This window comes from Buteo buteo, chromosome 10, assembly GCF_964188355.1.
Source record: "Buteo buteo chromosome 10, bButBut1.hap1.1, whole genome shotgun sequence".
NCBI classification, from domain to species: Eukaryota; Metazoa; Chordata; class Aves; order Accipitriformes; family Accipitridae; genus Buteo; species Buteo buteo.
The window spans coordinates 29598337-29621413 of record NC_134180.1 but is presented as its reverse complement, the minus strand read 5'-3'; the positions used below and the strand labels follow the sequence as shown (position 1 = coordinate 29621413).

Sequence of the window (23077 nt, the reverse complement as noted above, 5' to 3'; positions counted from 1 at the left end):
ATTGAGCATGTATTTTCTTCAATGCATTATGTAAAATAGCAAATGAATAACATAATAAATGAAATAATATTACATTCTGGGTACTATGTAAATTAAAGGCCTGGTTCAGTACTTCTACGTTCATAAAATCTATTTGATTTTGGGGGGGCAATATGCAAAGAACAGTTGAGGTAGTCTTAAAAATTATTATAAAAAGTCCCTATGAAACAGATGCTTACACTTCATTGCTATGTTACCTTTCCATGTGAAAAGTGAATTACAACGTTAAATTATGTACATTTTCGCCACAAAAGAGATCCTTTTTAGAGTCACAGATTAGAATTTGGAAATACTTCATTTCTAGCTAACCCTGAATCCATACATCTCTATAGGCCTAACGTCTGATTTTCAGAATTTTTGAGTCAGGCCTTAAATATTCATACACAGGGTACTCCTCTCACATGTCACTTGCTTATATCTGACATATATAATCTCATTCTGCCTCTTTTTTAAAAAGTTCAGTATTTAGTGAAGCAACAACACAACTTGGTCTCTACCCATAGATACACCATGTTTTAAACTATAACACTCATTCCAGCCGTCACTTCTGCCATTAGATACAGCAAATCTGTATCTCCAGATGTAAATTGCTACGAATCCCCTGAACCTTTGTCCTGTAAAATTTTGTGCATTAACGTGGTTTAATAAGCTGAGAAATCTGTTAGCTTTTTAAATAACTCTTTAAATTGTGCAGTTTTAAATCAGAGAGATGTTTTGGTCTCTGCAAACCATAAAGAACTAGTATTTTTCTAACAAGATCTTAAGACCCTTGGAAGAATTTTAAAGGATTTTTATGAACCTCTGTATGCATTCTTTAGCTAGATTTTGGCATTGTTTCAGTGTAACTCCAGTACAACTCAATCAGTTTATTTTATAATTAAAAACAAGGAAATAGTAACAAAAATACATAATATATGGTACTCGTGTTTATAATAGAAACATCCATAAAGAAAGAAACATGTTCTAACTCTTCTCATTACCCCAAAGGGAATTGCATCTTTAATCACACAAAGCACAACGGCTTTCTAATTTTGTTTAAAGTGTTTCAGTACTTACAAAAACCAGATCAGGTTATTGTAAATCTAGAGCAAATTAGAATCATTGGCCTCTGCTCAGCTGTATTCAAGAATACTATGTAAATCATAAATTTAATGGCATACTAAGACACACATCTGTTTCTATTTTGTAGAAGTTAATAATCTAACTTCAGAGTATTTAAACATTACTTTCATTAACTGGAAAATTGTGAAAAATAGAGACTGCTATAAGTCACAATGTGTTGCTGCATTATGCTAAGGGAAATATAAAAATTGCAAGTCTATAGAGTAAAGCATAATTTTCTGAGATATGTGCCATTGTCTGTTTCATGACCTTGCAGCTCCTCTGTTTACTAGGGAAAACATAACTTACACAAACAGAGCTGCATTGCTAAGTAGAATGTGCACCTGCACATAGTAGATGTCAATTTATATTTTTAGTAGCAAATGTCTTTCACAACAAGGAATAGATGATGCCTTAATTTCCTAAACCTATATAGATAATGACCTAATGACTTTTCTTATAGCTATCATTCTATATAATCCACAGATCAATATGCATATTGCAACTGACTTTAAAGATATTTTTGTCACTAGACCTGATACAAATGTTGTGCTGCATAGATCAATTCCCAGTATATACTTATTTTTAGAAAACTTACTTTGTGGTCTAGTGTGTACACTATCTTATAAGTTGCTTCATACTATAGTTCTTACTGAAAAGTTTAGTTTATTAACAGATTAATACACTGTCTTATACTGTATCATAAATTAGGTGTCACGCACAATTTATATAAGTTGCAAAGAACCAATTGTGTGTCATTCGTTGGAGAAATACATCACTGTTTTCAACTTTCGGTTGTAAAGACACTAGTTTCCCGAAAGGAACCAAATGTATTACTGTATATGTACTAATCTCTTTGGAACTGTAGCTGAATTCAGTTGCAAGGCAGAATAGAGTTGGTCTGCCAACTTTAGCACTGTAATAAAAGATCTAATTTGTAAGGTTTACTATGATAATGGATTGCAAGGTGATAAATTTTGACCAATAAATTCCTTGGAAACTCAAACCTGGGTTGTGCTAAGTGGCAAAGTTAAAATATGCAGAATATTAAATTAAATCTTTACTCATAAAAATTACAATGTCAAAAACCTAATTTCTTACAGAATTTTTTCTCTTCAAATAATCTATTTATTAAAAGACATCCAATCTTCGGGAAGTCAGATGTCACTTATGTGCTGTTTTGCTTGTGCTAAAATTACCTGCAGTAGTAGATACTTTGCATTAAAGCTTAGGGTGCATAAAGCTGAATGGGATTTATGTAAATAACTGTATGAATATGTATCTCACCTTTTACCAGTGCTAATTTCAATGAGCTGTATTTGAGAGGGAATTATATTAATATATACAACTGATAGGGAATTTGCACATTAATTTTACTATCAACAAAAATTCTAAAGAAAGCAAATTAAACCAATGTAGCCATACAGAGAGGCGACAGGAAGAGAAAACAGAAAGGCAAAACTCAGCACCTAAATGGTACAATGCAAATTTGTGGTTTATTCTTCAGTAAGATTCAGTGGTTGCATATGCAGGAAATTCTCCCATTCCTGTGTAAATACATACGGAGTTATCACTTTGCTTTCCAAACATGCAATAAAAGCCTTAGTGTGTTGTCTTAATGATATATTAAATGTAGTACTATGATTTACAATACAAAAAGATCATATTTTGGTGCTGATTATTCAACATAGAGCAGCCAGTGCTCATAGTGAGGTGGGGAATAGCATCTTAATTAATTATTGAATATATTTTAATATTTATAATTAGTAGTAGTACTAAGCAGTCAGTCGATGTTCCTCGCAACAGGAGCATGGTTGTAATATCATTCTTTGACTGCAGTGTTTTTAGAAAGGCGTAACCATACCTTCAATCAGATTCAAATACTATTTGTCAAAAACATCGAGGTCTGTCAGAAGTAAATGATCATTTAATTAAAGAAAAAAAGGTGGAATATCTTTGATCCCTATACTTTAGTGATATTAATTCCCATGTGCTGCAGGTGTTTGTAATGTATAACAAATCATTACCGAAACAGAGGCTTTTATAGGCAGTTTCGGTGAAGGAAAATGACTGTTCTTACAGCTGCCAGAGTTACACCTGGCAACGTAACACAAGCATGACAAAATGCGAACTAGAAGATGTAAGCCTGGAAACAAATCTGGGTCTCCGTCTCCATGCCTGCCCGTGCCAGCTGAGATGGATTGCAAAGCAGTGCTGATGTACAAAGTAGATGGGGAGCGGGGAAGAGACTGAATTTGCTGCTGTTTGTAGGCTCTCTGACCAGTGATCCATGATGCATCTCTGGTATCTGCTCCAGAGGGAGCCAATCACATAACTGTCAGCATTTCAATGGCAATCAGGAACAAGAGGAAAAAATACCCTCTTATAAAAAAACATAAGAGACCAAGTCCTTGGTTTAAACCACAAAACAAAATCAAAGCAAGTATAACCAATCAACTGAGGTTATGAGCGCTTCCAGAGTGGCATGGGAAACTGGGAAGCAGAACCAGATGAACTGTACATAAAGCACGACTTAGACATCATCTTGATTAAAGCTACCAATTGAAAATTCTAAATTAAAAAAGAAAACGACACACACACCCCCCCTACTTGTTCTTACAGAATAACACCTAGTGGCACACTGGAGAAACAGTATATGTGAACTGAAATATGCAAGTTTGGAAGCAAATATCGCTCTTATGCCCCGCCTTTTGATATGGGAATTTGAAAGCTGCAGTTATGAGGTGAGGAATTCCCAGTGGGAGGTTCTTTTCTGTTCATGATTGATTGTGAGCACCCTGTTCTTTCCTATTCATAACCTCTTACCATATCTCTAGACTTGATTATTGTGACTATGGACCAGATTTTCATGTAGGCATTGTATAGAATTCCAACAAGCAGACTCCTAAAGAGAAGCGTGGAAGAAATTTAAGCCCTTAAGTTAAAAAACCCCTCTGCTTCAATGCTGCCTACCTGAGGAAGATGTCTCTGTTCCATAGGCACTTCCATGCTTTTATATTAAATTTTCCTACAGCTCTAATGCTCATCATGCCGAATGCTGCTTCAGTCAAGATAAAACAGACTAAGGACCTCTGTGCCTACATCATTGCTAAGGCTGTCTGTAAAGCAAAGGTGAGCAGTTAAAGGTGACGGTCAAAGGTGACAGTCATACTCTAAGAGCACCTGACACCCACCAACACATCCTGCCTGTCACTAAACCCCGCAGTAATCATCACTGTCTTTTAAAGGTATAGCTTTATTCTACAACCAGCAGTTAGAGACTTGTCCAAAGTGTGTGAAACAGGATCAGTTCTCCCCTCTGCCTGAAGGGATTTGAATGCATATTTCTCCCCAGCTAAACAGTTCTCTAATCCACAGCCTGATTAGAGATGGAGATATTCTCCACTTCTCCTGTTAAAGTCATGCACCAGGTGGAAAATGATTCAGGATTCACTGGGCTAGAAAGTGAGGGAACTAGGGGGAACCTGACTCTGTCACTTAATGGTTTGGGCAATCAATTGGAATGGGGAGGCCTGAGTTCTGGTCGGTGGTCCAAGAATTTGATGTATTTTATCCTATAACTACTCAAGAAAATAAATTTAACCTTACCCCCAATGTAGGTATCTAAATCTTGATGGGTTTGTAGAGCTGGGCAGATAAAGATTAATAACTCTTCAAATCTTGGCCTATGCCATCAAGAACACAGATTTTTACAGTGCCTAGGGTGATTATATTAGGTGCTTGAGAAAGAAGAGAAAAGCCTTCATGGATTCATACTTGTAAATACAACGGTTTGCCTTTGAAATCTCCATTCTTTGTTCATCTTTTGCATCGCCTTTCATTTTGTTACACACAAGCAACAGAAGAGTGGCCAGCAACCTAGGTAATATTATAGTTAAAAGCACTCTGTAATGAATGTAAGTTCTAGATCTGCAATTGGAGTTTGATAAAGCAAATCATAAGAGGTAGAGAGGTTTAACATAGACATCCAGTCCTTCTCCCATTCAGTTTCAAACCTTCCCATCCTGTTATATCAAGCAGTAGGGGAGCAAGAGATGAGCAGAGGTGGTGGGAATACGCAGTGACCTCCACATGTGCCAGTCTGAGATATGGGGTACTTCTCTGGCTGCAAATTACTGAGTGAAAGAGATAGGGAGATTTAGCAAAGTCGTAGCGAAATGTATGATACAGTTGTGTAAGGGGGAGGAGGAGGAGCTCCCCACCTGCCAGGCAAAATTACATTCATTTTAAAGAGAAAAATCTATTTAATTTCTTACTATTCTCTTGAGCCTTGCATCTTTCCTTAAAAAAACATTATTTGCTGCCCAAATGCAGAAATAAGGCCTATGCAGATATAGCACTTGGAGAAAAGGGAGCCTAGAAATGTGCAAAACTATTTGGAGAATTGGGATCTCATGACATATCTCTTTCCCCAAAAGCTCAGCACTGCAGTTCCTTTCCTGGTATGATCGTTTCAGCTTCTGTGCTGAGCTTTTCATATGAAAACAGGGAATTGTACACGTCTCTTTTTAAACGTGTTCTGCTACGTGACTCCTAACAGCTCAATCTTGAAAACTCTTTGGCCTTTATAAATGCCTGCAGCATTAAACTGTAAACTTTCCTCCACCAACATACACCCATAAATACTCAAAGCCCAAAGTAAGGAATGTACTTCTTCAATAGCACTGAGCTCTGTCGCTGCCCCAGATTTACTTTTCAGAGAGTGGAGAATGCAATGTCTTAGCATGAACATAAAAAACTGCATCTAAATTCACTGGTAAAAATCATACTGATCTCTTATAATTTATTAATGTGATACAAAAATTCTGTTTCAGAACACCTAGTTAATATGGCATACACAAGCTTTTGTTTCATAGCTGCATTTTCTCTGAACAAGGTTGTTTCTAATATTACTTAATTAAACAAAATTAAATTAATTTCTGTCTAAGAAACAAGAAACAACAGCTTTGTTGAATAAAATGATCTTCATTTTCTTGAAGCTATTTAAATTAAAAACATGACTTTCTACAGTTGGAAAAAAAACATCCATGGTTAAAATGTTTGAAGCCCATCAATCTCTTTAACCACACAGCTAATGTGTTCCTTCTGTTTTCTTTGAATGAAATCACCATGAGTGGTTAGATGTTGATTTAACATAAAGCAAATGGAAATGGGTGTTTCCTTAGTCATGTGTAGAATTTATTTTTAAAAACAATTAGCAAGTGTTATGAGTAAGTCAATGATTTTTTCATTTCTTAAATAATGATATAGATTATGAGTAATTAAAATTGATTACTGAAGTAAACTATGTAAAATGCAAATTCATATTACATTTATTTGTTAGGAATAGCTGCAGAATTATCTTATTTTATTGATGGGTTTCATTTTTTCCCAAGTGACACTAAAATCAATTACTTAGTTTAAAAGACCAACTATTGTCAAGATATATATCCAAACTTTTAAGACAATACATTGGACATTTCCTCTTATGGGTTGTATCATTCACACTTTATTTACCTAAATTTGTCTGCAAAATTAATTGGGGATTTTCCTAAATAAAACATGCAAAATTTTACCTTTTCGGTTTTATGTTGAAATGGTAAAATCATGTAACAGTTTGTTACTTTTCCATGTACCATGGAAAAACCCCCGTGTCTTTACATTTTACCAATTAAACCATGTCTTTATATTACACCAATTTCAGCTGATGCTACTGCACTATGTATATACAACCTCTTCTGTCAGTGTTTGCTAGCATTACATCTAATTATAAGTTCATTGTTACGTTATTCACAAGAGTACATACAGATAGGAGAAAATGTCAGTTGCTAGTATTTAAAGTTCAGTCATAAAACTCCAGTCATAAAAAAATCGGTTGCATAAAGTCTCTGTAAACCATTTCTCATGGGGGAACTGACACTTAAGGCAATACAAAATATTATTTATCAAGATATTAAACCATTTTAAATTAACCATTTTAAGGATAGGCAGATGTAAGCTGCAATTCTATGGCAAAAAAAAACTCTAGTGGAGTCTACAAGATCATATTGCAGACATCATAATTTGGCTAATTTTTGCCGCAAGTTAAATCGTCTTTCTCGGATGCGCCTCCTTCAAGTACACAGCTGACAGTTAAATCAGTTTTCCAGTTGTTACTGTCCTACATATAGTACCTAGAAATGCTAATTGATACACAGTTCTTGTGATTATGTCGAAAATTACTACGAATTTGCTTTTAGTTTTTCAAGGACATGATCCAGCAGGATCACCAAAGCAATGTGAGAGCAATACACACAGAATATACAGCTTAACATGAAATGTTACAAAATTTAACATTAGTAAAAGAGGCAAATAAAATATTATCAAATGATTTTGCTAAGATTATAGCATTTCTTGTAGTATTTTCAAGCTAGGTATTAGGCACTGTTGCAGCAAAGCAAGATTTTAAGGAAAATCTACTTGTGGTGTCCATATGGAATGAGATACATATTTTATAGGGATATGGCAAAAAGTAGGCAGTTTTAATGGTGAAAATAAACTTGATTCATTATAATTCCTTCTTATATATTAATATTCAAATCTGGCAATAACTGTGGCTGAGTAAAAACTAAAGTATCAGATTCAAGTATGCCATGGGTATATGTGTGTACAATTTTCCTGTTTTAAAGAAACAGATGCTGATTCACGTTAAGTAAAATTAATTGCTTGAATAATAGTATTTTACTTGCCAAACCATATGCACCTCTGCCAGGTATTCTTACAATCCAGATTTAATGAGAATTAATGGAAGCATGTGTTTTCAAAACAAATGCTGAAAGGTCTCTGTCTGCATTTTTACCAATTGTTTAAAACTCAGTCCATTTCTGCATGTAGAAAGAAATATGATTCCAGAAGTTTTTGATGAAAAGGGGGAAAATAAACTTCAATCCTGCAGTTGAATCCACATAGGTGAATTCACTTCAACTTCAGCAAATATTAACACAAGGCCTAGTTCTGCAGTTCTTTTCAGCTTTTTTGTGGGTAAAAAAGTTTTACAGAAACCAACAGACTTTTTACTCCAAATAGAATTCCTCTCTCTCATGTCCTCTCAGAGGAAAACTGCCAACCCCACATAAAACTTCTACTCTTGACTGTTTTCTGACTAAATCCTGCTCTCATCAACTAAAGAAAAGGTTGTTAGCTCAGGGCTATCATTGCTTATCTGCAATTACATTTATTTGACCAAAAAAAGAGGAGGATTTGTTAATGATATGTTTTAAAACGCCAGTAAAATGACAGCCGATCAATATGTATATCTTTATATTTCTATGTCCCTCCTTTTAAGCACGTTTCTGTAACAGATGCATCCAACCCTTTCAATGAAAATCAGTTTCTAATAAAACACATTAAGATGCCTGTATGATTTAATTCTGTTAGAAATGCATAAGGGGTTATTTAGGGTTTATACATACATTTATAAGGATATTTTCAGCAAGAAAGAGCAGTCGACTGTAGTAGGGATACACAAAGGACTTAAAAGAATGGGTTGCTGTGGGAGCAAAATGTAGCTAAAGAGCAGGTACTCTATTTTTTCCCCAGTTTTTTAACTTTTAACTATATACAGTAGGTACAAAACTATCACACAGACACATGATCTCCTGCCCTCCCATGCCGAGTTTGGTTTTGAGGCAGTTGGCAGATTTAACCCAGTTGAAACCGGCCTGAGGAAGATGCACTGCTCACTATGGCAGAACTCCTCCTTTGGTCCTAGAAGCCTGGCACTGCTCTTCCACTCCCCAGTGCCCTCGACAGGTACTGTGAGTTGAGGTGGGTCAGCGTGGCCATAGCATGCCCGTATTTCAGCAATTTTTAGATACTAATCCCTGGGATTATTGCTAGCACTGTTGAAAGTTTAATGTGGCTTTGAAGAGCCCTGGACCAGCTCTATCACTCTTCCTACCTCATGTCGCGAGGTCTTAAAGATCCACTTTCCTTTTAACCATGTCATGTTTCTCCTTAATACATGTCGCAACTGTCTAAACAGGGACGCTAATTGAACAGGTATGCAGAGAAGTCAAAATAAGTTAAGAAATAAATCATTACCATTAGCAAAGGTAATGGTCCTGATTTCCTGGTGCGGTGTGGGTGTTTTAAGCTGAATTGTCAATATGCTTTGGACCTAAAAGAGTGGACCAAGCCCCAAGCGGTCCCGTCCCTGCATGCGATTCTGCGGGTAGATTCCCTTGACAGGATTTCATTTCAGTGCTGCAGCTAGAAAAGGCAAGGGGGCGGCTAAAAAAAAATAGAAAGACCCGAACCAGGGGGAGGGGGGAGTTAGCAGGACAGGTCTGCGCTGCTTTGACCTGCGGCCGTAGCGCGGTTTCTCCCCAGGGCCCCGTAGCCCCGGGCTGGTTCGGAGCAGCCCTCGCCCAGCCCGGAGCCGGGGGGCAGCGCAGCCGGGCGCTCCCGGCCTCCCGCGTCGCCCCCCCGGGGCCCGGCCGCGCCGCGCTGCCCCCAGAAACGAGCCCTCGCTAGCGCCCAGCCGCTTCTCCCCGACCTTGAGAGCTGGGAATTGTTCGCGTTGCGCATCCTGAAAGGTCAGAGCGCATCCTCGGGATTTTGCATCAGGACGGAGGGAGACAACCCGACCGTACCGCCGCCCCTAAAGCCTGGTTTCCAAGAGCAGATTTTGGGCAGGAACGCAACAGCGCTACTAGACTGCGTTTTGTCTCTGAGCACGGGAGTGAGTCAACTCGGCATCCTTTAAATCGTTTCCAAGTGCCGTTCGCCCTGTCCTGACATGTTTTCCCCGAACGCATCGCCGTGCTTCGCAGCGCCGGCCCTGACGGCCGGTGCGGGCCCAGCGGCGCCCAGCACCGCGCTCGGCGGGCGGGAGCCGGGCCCTTCCCCCGGGAGGAAGGGAAGGGAAGGGAAGGAAGGGGCCAAAAGAGCCGCCAACGCACCGGGGAGCGGAGATCCCCCTCCCTCCCGCCCCTCGCCTGCTCTCGCTCGCTAGCCGCCCGGCCCGGTGACTTATTTTTGGGCGCAGACGGGGGGGGCGGGGGGAGGCCCGCAGTGGCGCAGTGAGTTGGCCCGGCCCGGGCAGCCCCCGCTCCGCGCAGCCCCCGAGCCCGGGCCCGCCGCACAAGTTGGGGTGCGCGGTCGCGCTGGAGGATACGGCCAAGGAGAAAGTGCCGCGGAGACGCCTGCCGGCCTGCAGCGCGCCAGCAGCCGCCGGGGAAGGGAGAGGGGGCGGTGGCAGGCCCCAGGCCCCAGGCCCGGGAAAGCGCCGGGGCCCGAGGCGCCGGGCAGGGGCGCCCAGCGGCTCCGCGGCGGCGGGCGGGCGGGCGGGCGGGCGGCTCCGCGGCGGTGCGCGCCCCTCGGCAGCCGCGGCGGTGGGGCGGGGAGTGGGCAGCGCTGGCGCGCAGCCGAGCTGCTCGGCCTTCGGTGCCGAGCGGCCGGCCGTTTGTTATTAGCCTTCACACCCCCCACCCCGGCTGGAAGAAGGGGCGGAGGGAGAAAAAAAGGCAGGAAGGGAGAGATTTTTGTCCTTTGCCGGTGCTGCTCTACGTGATAATATGTTTATATGATTAGCTGAGCCCAGGGGTGGGGAGCGGAGGGAGAGGGGGTGGAGATTGGAGGGGGAGGAGGCTGGAGGTGACTCCAGTTCAGAGCCGGCGGAGAGTCTGTGTCAGGACTTCGCAATCCCCAGTCACACACGGAGAGGTGCATGAGCAAAAAGGAGGCTGCGATACAATTCATTGGGATTTTTTTTTTTTTTTTTTTTTTTTTTTTGGTGTGTATGTATTGCGTTTTTCCCATTGCTGCGCGCGTTACTAGCTCAGCGCCCGGCGCCCGGTCTCCAGTCGCTGGCGGGGCAGCAGCAGCGGGAGGAAGAGGAGAAAATCCGCGGAGAGGCCGGACCCGCACCCCGCCAGAGGCCAGAATGTCATCCCGGGAGATGTAAATCCGGTCGGTGCGAGCGAGAGACACAGAGGAGGGGGGGTCCATTGTAACATTTTCGAGTTGTTCCCCGCTACTCCCGCTGCTGGCATCGCGTCCTGATCGTTGCACAGAAAGGACTCCAAAGGCTGGGCACACACACTGCGCGCTGCGCTCGTCCTACCCTCCGCTTCGTGGGTTTTTTTTGTTTTTTTTTTTTTTTTCAAAAAATCGCATTTATTTTTTCGCGTGTGTGTGCGTGCGTGCGGGAGCCTGGCTGTATCGTACGTTTCGTGCGGAGCGGAGTGTCGGAAGCTGCAGGAAAATGTTGACTTAGCCCCAGAAAAGCCTCCCGGCTGGCTGCTTGGAGGAGAAGCCGCCTTCTGCTCTGCGCTGCCCCAGCCCGCCGAGCCGCAGAGCCAGCTGCCTCCCGCTCCCCGCCCGAGCCCGGCGCCCGCCCGCCCGCTCCCCGCGCCGCCGGAGCCCCGGGACTAACTCCGCCGCGCTCTCCCGCAGCCCTGCGCTCGGGGCGGGGGGGGGTGACCCGGCTCGCGGGTCCCGCCGGGGCGAGAGATCCCGGCCCGCCTTCGGCTCCCAGACAGAGGTAAGCGGAGCCCCGCGCCGCGGCCCCGCCGCTCGCTTCTGCCGCCGCCCGCTCCCGACTTCTGGCGGTCCCCACCGAGCCGCCGCCGGGGAGACACTTAACTTTAGGGTCTGCCTCGCCCGCCGGTGCCCGAGGCCGCTGCTCCCCGCCCCCCCCGCACTCCCGCGGGCGCCGGCACCCCGCCTGCCGGCCCCCGCCGCCGGCGGAGGAGGGACGTGCCCCTCAGTGAGGCCGCGGCCCTTGGGCGGGAGCACCGCGGCGCCGGCGACGACCCGCACGGCCGCTCTCCGCCCGAGCCGAGCCGAGCTGAGCCGGGCCGGGCCGCCCCCCCCGCACCCCCCCAGCCCTGCGGAGGGGCCTGCGGCAGCCGCGGCGGGTCCACGCAGCCCCCGGCCGCCGCCGGCTGGCCGCCCCGCCGCGGGGGCCGCGGGGCCGGGGGTCCGCCCGCGGAGCAGGCCCCGCCGCGGCTCGGCGGCCCGCGTCGCGCAGCGGGGAAAGTTGCATCCGTTCAGTAAATAATTACCTGTTGCGGGTTTATTTTTGTAACTCGACCGAGCGTCCGTCCACCAGCCCGTGTGGGGTGGGGGTGGGGGGGTGGCTTTGGGAGGAGGAATAAATTACCCTTTGTCGGCTGTGGAGTGAGAACAACTTTTTTTTTTTTTTTTTAATTTCTATTTATTTTCACATGTAGAAATCTGGGGCCATCTGGAGACAGAAAACAGAGTGTGTCATGAGGCACCGTTGCTGTGTCTGGCTCTAAAAATAACATCTTGTTGTTAGTCTGCGCCAGCCCTGCTGGGGTTTGGACGCGGTTTGTCAGAAAGTAAAGCGATCTGCTGGTGCTCAGGTGTGTTTTTCTTTGCATAGAAATGCCCCTGTGCGCAGCGGAAGGAGCCCTGCAGAACAAATGTTCTGCTGTTTGGTTTCCTCAGACGCTCCGGCTCCCTCCTTTTGTTGCTTGCCACGAAAAGAGGTGCCATTTCGCATCATTCTGCAGAAATTGTTTGAATTAATGCAAGTGTGAATTCTTACCGTTTGAAGGAGGGTATTAGCATATCAAAGGTTTCTTAGCTCCGGCTCAATTGAGAAAACTTCAGCTTGTCTTCCATTTGCTTCCAAGCAGAGGCCCAAAGGGCAGTGGGAATTGTAAAGGGGTAAAATGGGGAGGTGGATTTGGGTTATGTTTCTGAACTTTCGCTGTTTCGCAATTATGCCAGTGAAAAACAAGGTCCCTTCGCTGCAGAGCCCTTGCGAGCGCTCGGACAATTACACTCTATTGATTAATGGTTTGTTCCGAGGGAAAAAAGTGACCTTTTATGACAGGCACTGCTGCGTGGTTTCTGATGTCTCCTCTCTGTTAGGGGGATTTAGAAAGCCCTTTCTGCCGCGCTCGGGCTCTGGGTATGGCCTACACGGTACTGCGTGCGGGGACTCAATGGGGAAGACCTTCTAATTACTTCAGGAAACAAATGAAATCTGGTAATAAAAGACCTCTCAGTTCCAGACCTTTGAAACGAATATGCTTCCCTCCTTAATGGGTGGGTAGGCTGGGATAATAGATATTTTTAGGGAGAGTTTTGAAAGAAGTTTTGATCGCCACCGGCCATATGCTTCCATTTCCTTTTTATTCTAGAAAAAGTGAAAATGAGTGATTCCTGTAATCTCATTTAATCAGTGATACAGTGTTTACTAAGATAACTTAATTTGCAGTTAGTATTGCCCTATAATAAATAATTTGAAACCAAGTATGGCAGGAGTGCTGATTTGGTGGCTGTGTAGTAGTATATTTATCACATTGTAAGTTGTTTTACATGACTACATATTTGCAGTTTTTCGTTCTTTTGTTACTATTTCCTTGAGTTTGCAAGGGGATGTGGCCTGGCCTACCCTGTTATTATCTTTGCAAGTCAATATTCATAATATAGCAACGCGAAAGCCAAGCAAAATCCAGTTATCTGTCAATAAGTTGGGACCTTTTCCAGGGACCAGATGTTTCTTGGGGACTGTATTCTGGTTTATGTCTCTGGCAAAAAAGAACTTCCTATGCCTTCCTTGTCTATGCCTTCCTTCCAAGCCTTTTACTTCAATGATACCGATATTGAAACATAAATTTTGTGTTTTTAAAAAGTTGGTTTAAGTGCTTGGTATGTAGCATTTGGTCTGGTGTGTTGTTTTTTCTTTTTTTTTTCTTCTGGTTCTCCATTTGATGGTTTGGAGGGGGGGTGTCTCTTTTTAAGCCATGAAAGTGATGTGCCTTTAGAGTAGGATGTCTTCACTCATGCTTCAATTTCGTTTCATTTAATGAAGGAGCTGAGTATATATGCTATGTCTTGGTGAAAACCCCTGCAGTTAATGAAATAATTTATATAGATTTTTGTTATTCTTAAATGGACACGACCATTTGGGCATTTTGTAAATAAATGTGTTTAGTGGTCCTAAAATTGCGTGTCATTACCTTCAGGTAATTTTCAGCAGTTTATTTACCTAATGTCTTCAGCTGTCTGAAGTAGTACCTTTTGGTGGTATAAAAGGAACATATTGATGTAATTGCCATTATCACACTTAAGTTGCTGTTAACTAGTCTGCTTTGAATGCGGAGTGCCATAAAGAAAGCGCATTATCCTTTCAGCTGTTAGGGATAATCTAAAAATTCTCTTGAAAATGTTGCACTTTGGTTTATATGATGGCAACCCCAAACTCGACAAATCTCTGAAGGTAAAAAAAAGGTAGTGGAAAGAAGATTTTCGACATTCAGATGACAAAATTGGACCACTTGGAGCAAAATTAATGTGCTGCAGCAGCACTTCAGCTGCCATTTTCAATCACTGTGGGTTACTATGTGTTGGCAACAGCAAAAAAGCGTAGACGTTCATATAGCTCAGGGAGCTGGTAGTTGGGGGAATCAGGATATTGAATCATGTGGGGTAGAACAAACCAATTACTTCAGGTTTTGACTTGAGAATTTCCAGTAAACATTTTTTTCTGGCTTTTGGCTCCCCTGCTCATTAATAGACCAACATCAAAGCAGGCAACCAAACTTCCAAATGTTATAAAAACTAATGTAAAGATACAGATCTCACATGTAGTCTTGCAAGTCTTAATTTAAGACAAGCAGTTGGAGTTTTTATTGCTGCAATTTTCACAATCAGCAGAGACATTAACACCAGGCTTCTGGGTGTTTCCCTTCTTAAAATGAGCAAGAGGAGAGCTTTAAAAAAAACAAAGTTTGCTTACTTAGTTCTTATTTGATCACTTCAGAAGCTTTCTCAATGTTTTATTTATCTCTTATTGCTTTTAATGCATAAAGTCAGGAAAGGGGGTTACTCAGGAATTCTAGTCTCTGGTAAGCAAGCACCTTATTAAAATTTAAATAAGCGAGGTAGTATAGTCTTAGGAGTTTGTAGTCTTTACGGTTAGTAATATGTAATAATATGATTATTTTTATTTCTGAAAATGCACTGTGGATATGACATTTTGATTAATATATATTTTTAAAATGTAACTAGTTATGATGAAAAATGCTACAGTCTTGAATGACAGCTTTTTAGAAAGGTCCGTCATTTTCCATAAGGATACTGGAAAGAGAAGTCTCTAGTTAGGCAAAATATTTATCAAAGTTATGTTTGCAATACATTTCTATATAGTGTGTCATAAATTCATACAAAAAATAATATCCATCCAATATAAATAATTGTTTAATGTTTAGAGAGGGTAGAAACATAATTGTAAGGTTTTACTGAAATTTGGTCTAAAAAGTTCATGTATTTCCAAGCCCTCACTCATCCTGTGTCCACCTAAGATGTTGACATACACGTAAGAAAATACTGTCAACTTCTAGTACGGCTCTTGCTGAGGATAGCACCATGGCTAATAATAATAATAATAATTATAATGAAGAACAACCTACCAATAAACACCTGGAGATATTTTATAGCAAAAAATGCTCTATGTCTCCTCTACCTTTCCACTGAGGAATATCTGTGGATGACTGATAATACAAGAACTGGAAGTAACAATTAATGACTTTACCTCGTGAACTGCAAGAGAATTTAAACTGCATCTGGTATATAATTGAAATCATATTCATGCATAGGTAGACAAGCAGTCAGTTATAAAGCAACACACTTTAGAGCAGAGGCTAGTGAAATTTATAGTCAGACATGTTACTTGGAGATGTCATGTTAAACAGACTCTTTCGAAGCATTTTATAGGATTGAAGTTTGTGATGTACAAAAGCAATTTGAAATTGCAAGAAATTCACCTTTTTAAGTATTTATGTGCAGCTTTTAAACGTAAAAGCTGTCTGTTATTTTTTTAAAACCCTCAGTTTGAAACAAGTAAAAGATTTAAACCATCACGGTTGTAATTGGATGTCAGGAAAACTGGAAAAACAAAGCTATTTTAAGGCCATTCTCAATACTCTTAACAATCGTGTTTAATATTTAAATAGTTTTCAAAGATAGCTGCATTTTGTTTCCAACAGTTCTTAAAATAAAACTAGTAGGTGGCTCTGTTGGAATATTGGTAACTTGCGATTTAATGTGAATCTGTACCTGGGTTAGAAAATACTTCCAGTCTTTATTTAGCATATATGATTCTTTTTAACATTCTTCATTAAAAAGGTGAAAGATGGCAGGCTTAAAGCCCTTTTCAACAGATAATTTTCTTGGAGTTCATGGGTTTTTTTCAACCTGTAATGTATGAGATATGTTTCTACAGCACAGGCTGTGAAGATTCTGTCAGTTACTATAAGCGATTTAGTTATAGAAATACACTTCCTTAATGAATCGTAAGGTCTTACAGGATTCTCTAGATACAAACTGATAGTTAACCAGAAATTGATTGCTTAGGAAAAAAACCAAACCAAAACAAAAAAAGCCTTCAGATTTGGAATCATAGTGTCTCCAGGTTATGGATCGTTACATTAAATGGAGTATTTTATGGGTCTTAGAAGAACGTGTAACCTGCATATGTCATGATTTCTTTCTTTTTGATTTTCATAAGGTACTGTAATGTTTCAAGTTACTCTAGCCTGCTGTTTACCCAAATTATTTAGAAAGGCACAATAATCAGAAGCATTGCAGCCTGACTGAAGCAAGCACAGTGCTTAACACCTGCAGGTAGAGTGCAGTCTCCAACAAAATGCTATTGATTGTTATCCTGGCACAAAGCAAGCTTAAATACAGTTTGCTTAATTACAACAAAAATTGGTTTTTATGAGTAAGGTACTTCATGTTTGGGGAATGTTTTGTGTGTCATCTGCTAAGAAAAATCCCACCACACTTGTATAAATTTGTTCAATTATCAGAGCAGCTAAGAGGAGGGAAAAAAAATCAATTTACCCTGAAAAGCACCAGAAATAAGATTATCTTGGCTAGTAGGAACTCGCCAGCACTGTCTAAATTGCTTAATATTATCAAACGTTGCCATTTTTCATGTTCAATAAGAAGGATATTGACTATTCTACGTGTCCAGGTCTGCTATTTGGCTATTTCTTTATAAGGTATAAGCATGTCTTATTTTTATTCCTACAATAGCAGTTACAGATAAATCAGAGGATCTAACAATAACTTTATAAAATAGATGGAATAATACCATTCACTGGAGAAATAGTATTTACTTGAGATAAGTGATCACAACTAGTTTTTTCTCCTGTATAGCTTGTTGTTCTTGTAACAGACAAATGTAAATACCTTAGCAGACATTTCAGAGTGAAAGGCAAGAGATAAAATGTAATTACTTTTCAGGGTGGCCCTGACTATGCCCGTGTTCTTGTCTGTGATACAAAAAAAAAAATCTTTGCTCATCACCTCAGAATATGAAGGCCATAGTTACTTCTGAATATAAAAATATTTTCTGATTTTTAATGTTGACCTCAGTATTTATCTTTAGTTCTTCTGTGTAAGCTAGAATCCTTATAGCCGTAAATTCTAGTCACTCTTACCCAACCGAGCATTTAATAGAGCACCTAATGGACTCTGCTCCTGTATTTTTCTTGAATGCATAACATCTTGCTTCATTCAGTCACCAAAACTAACTTTGCTACAAGGACAGGCAACACGACAAGTTAGAATCAATGGACCATTTGTAGGTCACAAAGTCAGTTTACTGGAATTTCAGAGGAAACTGGTTGAAAAGAGAGGACAAATGTCACTTTGAATAGAGATGTTTAAATCAGACTTCTGCCTTAGGGTAAAATTTAGGTCTGTTGTAGCCTAGATGTAATGTCTCCCTCTACAGAGCACAGCATTAATCATGGCTTGACAAGTGATCATGGGCTGAGAAAAATAGGGCCTGTCTTGGTTGTGTGGTTATTTTTTTTTCCTAATCTTAATCTCTTAGGAGCACATTATAAACACTAACATTTACACAAAAAGATTTAAGTATCAGTGTCTGTATTTCAGTAGTGAAAGTAGCTAGCTTCAGAGAAAATCTAGTTAGAGCTAATAAGAAGCTACTTAGGTTTCTTACGTAGATGCAATATCAAGAATATTTTCCTTTTAACGTAATGCAGTTTTTTGTCATAGGAGATTTATCTTACGCTATTTCCTCATACAAATATGGTAGAGTCTAGGTCTGCCTGTTTTGTCCCTTGGTGTACTAAATAACTCTGAAATTACTGTCTTTTTGCTTCAACAGTGTTTTTCAATGTGTTTACCACCCAAGAAAGACACTTCCTTTTGCCCAAGCAGCAATACAGGGAAAAAGTGGAACAGTTTTTAAAATGTAATGCAGGTTGACTTGACACTGATCAATGTATATGAGTTTTTTATACTATGTTTATATTTTAATGATGTGTTACTTGGCCACAATGAGCTACAAAAGCTGGAATGAAATAACAGGAATGAAGACTACTATTTAAGATCTTGAATTCTGATACTGTCCAAATAAAAAGTGTGTTTAATATGTTAATTCTTAAATTAGGGATGTGTTGATGCTTAGATTAGGAGTTGGGAGTGTTCATACCTTTTATGGTAAAGAAGATAGTAAAGAAGGGAATTTTCATATTTCCTGGGCTTCTTCACTGCTTTCTGTGGTGGAGACAGTGTAGGGAGCAGCTGAGCACTCCATGTGCACCGCTGCTAGAAAGGTGTATCTCCTTAAGGTACAGTTAGGTTTCTATCTGCAACTCCTGAAAAAAAAGATAATATCAGCAAAGTAGCAGCAAAACAATTTATCACTGGAGAACTGTGCTTTAAAAATTAGGCTACTTCTGTTTATTTAGTTGCCTCTGGATGTGATAAAAGCCCAAATCTCTCATTTAGGGTAGGCTGCTGCTTTCCTTTGTGCCCTCTGTTGGTATTTTTCTATCAGTTGACACCTCAAACTGATTATTGCTCTGAATCTAGATGACAGAATAATCTAATGCCGATTACTGTTAAAAATTGTTTCTGGCAGCTGGGGAGGGGATGACCGACCTTGCTTCTGACTATCATGCTTGCTTTGCTGTTGATGGGATCTGGTGTAAATAGAGAGCGAGCCTTACTCTGAAATTAGTACTGCAGTGGTGGAGAGAGATCACATGCCAGAAGGAGACTTTAGTTCACCTTTCTATATATTCTCTTATAGTATAATATTTGTCATTTTTTACAGCATAGCAGTCTACACTGGTGTGAACGGTGTTCAGAAACAGCTCCCTTGTAATAGGCAGCGTTGCTTCTAAATAAAGTGACATTTTAAGGAAAGATTCCCGAGAGCAAGTTCTGCTGTTGACTCTGCATTTCTCTGGCAAATTCCCGATACCCATGTTGATGGTAGGCAGAATTATTTTTGTCTGATCCAGGCATCCTTTTATTCATTCTTCTAAGCTTAATTTAGACTTTTTCTATGCAAAGTGACCGATTTGGAAAACTTTGCTTTCCCAGAATGAATAATGATTGCATCTTCATTGTGTGTTCTCTAGTGAACAAAGTGAGTGTTCTCTAGAAGACCAATTCATAACTATTTCATTGGTAAATTTGTCATTTAAATATTGAAGGGCAGTGTCTTCTGCAGCTTTGATTTACTTCAGTCTAGTAGGTATTTCTTAAACAGAGACTGTCAATTGGTGAGGCTGATTCGTGTGTAAATCAGTATAAAGTGCTTAAAGGAGAGAAGGTGCCTCCGCAGTTGAGATGTATTCCTGGCTGAGCTGCTGTGCCAGGAAAATGGGCTGAGACTGGGAGTTATTTTAGAGAGGGAGGGGAGCTGCTGACATAATTTGAAAGTGAGGAGAAATCCTTTTGCCCTTCAGGCAATAATCTTAATCGGTGCTTGAATCGAGCATCATCTCTCCAAAATGTTAGCTTTCTCCCCCCCCGCCCCCCCTTTTTTTACTTCCTCATTCTTTCCCTCATTTGGGGAGGTGTATAATAGTATCTGATAATAACCGTTTGTGGATCCACTGTTAAAGATATTCCAGCAGCAAAGAATAGGTCTGTATGCAGCAGTCTCATCATTTTGAACACCCCAAATTTGTCCTACATTTGTCCCATGTAGTGACTGTAGCCATACTATAATATCATGCGTCTATTTCCACTATTTTTTTTTTTTTTAAAGCTGACATTGAAACCTTGAAAGGTTATATTTTGGAGTTTATTTTTCCAGTGAAAATTAAAGTCACATGGGGCATATGTGACTTTATGCCCTATGCATATGCATTTATTTTATGAGTATTCTTCGTAAGTCTAATGGCACTACTTGCAGAAGTAAAGAAAGTGGGATTTGGCTCTGTAAGAGAAACAAAACCACAAGCATACTTTCATTCTTTCCATGTTAGAAGAAAAATTAATGTTGCCTCATGCCTTTCCAGTTTTTTGAGTGTGTGCTAAAGGTTACATAGGACAAAGGCTTAATTTTGATCTGCTTAATATTTATAGCTTCATTCACTGAAGCTTTTTCCCATTTGCGTTGAAGGGATTTTTATCTAGAAAGCTCATGCTATTACGGTGAACAAACTTAAGACATCTTAAGGTAAGAGTAATGTCTTCTGGAAGAAAAGCAGTTTACCTCCAGTTGGATGAAAACTATGTAGTTGCTTCATAATTTGATATAAATTGATAGAGACTTTTTTAATTTTCAAGATAACTTAACATTCAGTTCAGGTGCTTTTTAAACTTCGGTGGAGTGCATGTGTAATTGTATCTGAAAGTGGCATTGGGTTTTATCTCCCAGCAGTAAGTAGAATGAGGGATGCTGATGTTTGTTTGGTTTTGGGTTAGGGAGATGCATCAGATAGGATGAATTTGTTTACTTGTTTGGGGTGGTCTTTCATTTCTGTTTGGTTCTGGGTAAGCAGAGCAATTTTTTTTTTCCTTTTTTTTCTTTTCTTCTCTTTTTTTTCCTGCCCGGAAAGCATTTAGGTGACTTTGAAAAAGAAATCTGTGTATTTTGATACAGGAAAGACTAAAGCTGAATGTTTAACTTTTCTGTGGGGACAAGAAGAGACACAGAGCTGGAAAAAAAAAAGAATGTTTTCTGTGTTAACTCCTTATGTCGGATAACATTGGAGAAGGATTTCTGGGGGAGTTTCTTTAAAATAATGACTGATTATTTGGGTTGCTATGCTGGCTGTTACCCACATTTTTCACATATTTTTGCTCATTCTTCTTATTACCTGCAGAGGGAGCTTGTATATGAGATAATCAGGGTAATCACGGCATTCAGGGCTGAATTGTTTCCAGTAAGTACAATTTCATTTCACAGTGCCTTCTCTGTTATGTGGAGCAGAAAGGTTCTGGAAGATAGCTTTTAAAAAGGCTGTCCATCAGTAACAGTAAATAACAATGGGCAAAATTTTTAAAACGTCAGTAAGCAAAAGCTGACATTAGAAATCATTCATATTTCAAAGAAGTGCCTTTTTATTGAAGGCTTAGAAAGGAACTGAGGAAAACAATTTTTGCATGTCGAGGTACAAGAGGACAGTTTTGGTACTCTGTATGATGGGAAGCACATTTTTGTTGCATAAACTGTCTTCTCTGATTCTAAAAATGTCATGTCAGCATGAGAGAGACAACACAGTACTTTCAGGTCTTCGGTACATCTCGTGCAGTGTAGTGTGCTAGCCAAAAAGCAATAGGTAAGTCTTTTCTATTTACACAAGCAGTGTTATGAATCGTAATCAAGGTGATTGCAGATGCAAGGCTAACTGTTAATTTTGCTTTTTCTCTATTATAAAATATAAAAAGGTGAATGAGTCTCATCCAAATATGATTGATGAATTCATAGTCGGACTAAAGCAGGCAAACAGTGGTAAGGATTGCTGTCTTAAGCTTTAGAAAAATATTGACAACAAAAAGCAAGGAATATCATAACCTAAGTTTATTTGTAAATTGTAACTTAAAGACCAGCTTGAAGAATCAGAAATACTTATTCTAAATAGTGATTTTCCTTAATCTAGCACAATGAAAGAAATGATCTGGTGTATTGCAGGTTTTAGAATTTGTATTACACTTATCTGGATGGTGAAAGTGTAGGATCCTTCAAAAAGTTAAGACTTCAGAGAAGAAAATAATTCATTTATAATGCAGTTTTGCTTGCTGAGCAAGAAGCATAATAGATGGTACTTAGATGAATTCTGCATTATTTATCTCTGGAAAAAATGGTGGCAATCATTTTACTTTAAAATATTTCAGTAAATTTAAAGATGATTTGCTATGATGCTGCTAGGAAGTAAACCAGTATGCATGCACATTCCATAAAACAGAAACAGCTCTCCATAACATGCTCTCCTGAAATAAATCTGCCACATAAATTGGTTCAAGAGTTGATTTTGTTTTGTTAGTTTAAACTAACAGAACTTTAAACTTAACATATGTTCAGCCTAACGTGGTCTTAGGGTTTTAGTTTGGATTTTCTTTTTAAACACAGGAAAGATTTACCATATCTAAAAGAGCAGCAACTCAGTGTCGATTTATTATTTATACTGGCTAATCCTTGCTAATGTGAAAAGTCAGCTTGTTATTGTAACACCAAATGGCCCTCTAAGTAGGGAAACAGTTAAGTAGATCTCCTGTAATAGGTTGTTGTCTAATAAAGAGATTTATGGTATTGGCAAGGGCTATTGTATAGGTATTACCCTCTCACAGCATGATCATGTATTATCTTAACAACTCAGTGCCACATTTATGTTGAGCATTTTCATAACAGGGTAAGAATATTAGCCACAGCAATTACACTCCAATAGGATTATAATGCTAAGATTTACAGAAAATATATAAATGATGTCTTTTGTAGAGATTTTGGTAGGTGCTAGGAGTTGAAAAGTTGCATCATCCTTTTTGCATGGGAAAATACCGATGTATTAGTCATGATGAAGAGAGGTTTCTTAATTTAATCGTGTTGAGGAATTATGGGGAGGCAATGGACATAATCTTACTTTACACAGTGTGGCTTTTTCTTTCCCGGTGAGGTAAGGTTGTTTCAGAAATTCCA

General features: G+C 40.1%; 1 protein-coding gene across 15 annotated transcripts in view; it reads left to right on the top strand.

Moving 5' to 3' along the window:
- Positions 1 to 23077, top strand: part of ADGRL2 (adhesion G protein-coupled receptor L2) — a 178581-nt gene that overhangs the window by 8083 nt on the left and 147421 nt on the right. For 13 of the 15 annotated variants that reach the window (XR_012652076.1, XR_012652075.1, XM_075039151.1 and 10 more), the window contains exon 1: positions 11373 to 11665. The exons of 1 other annotated variant lie outside the window; for it this stretch is intronic. The gene's annotated coding sequence lies outside the window, so the exon portion shown is untranslated. Of the gene's footprint in view, positions 1 to 10322; positions 11092 to 11372; positions 11666 to 23077 lie in introns of those variants that run through there. One more of the 15 variants, XM_075039136.1, reaches the window with a different exon arrangement.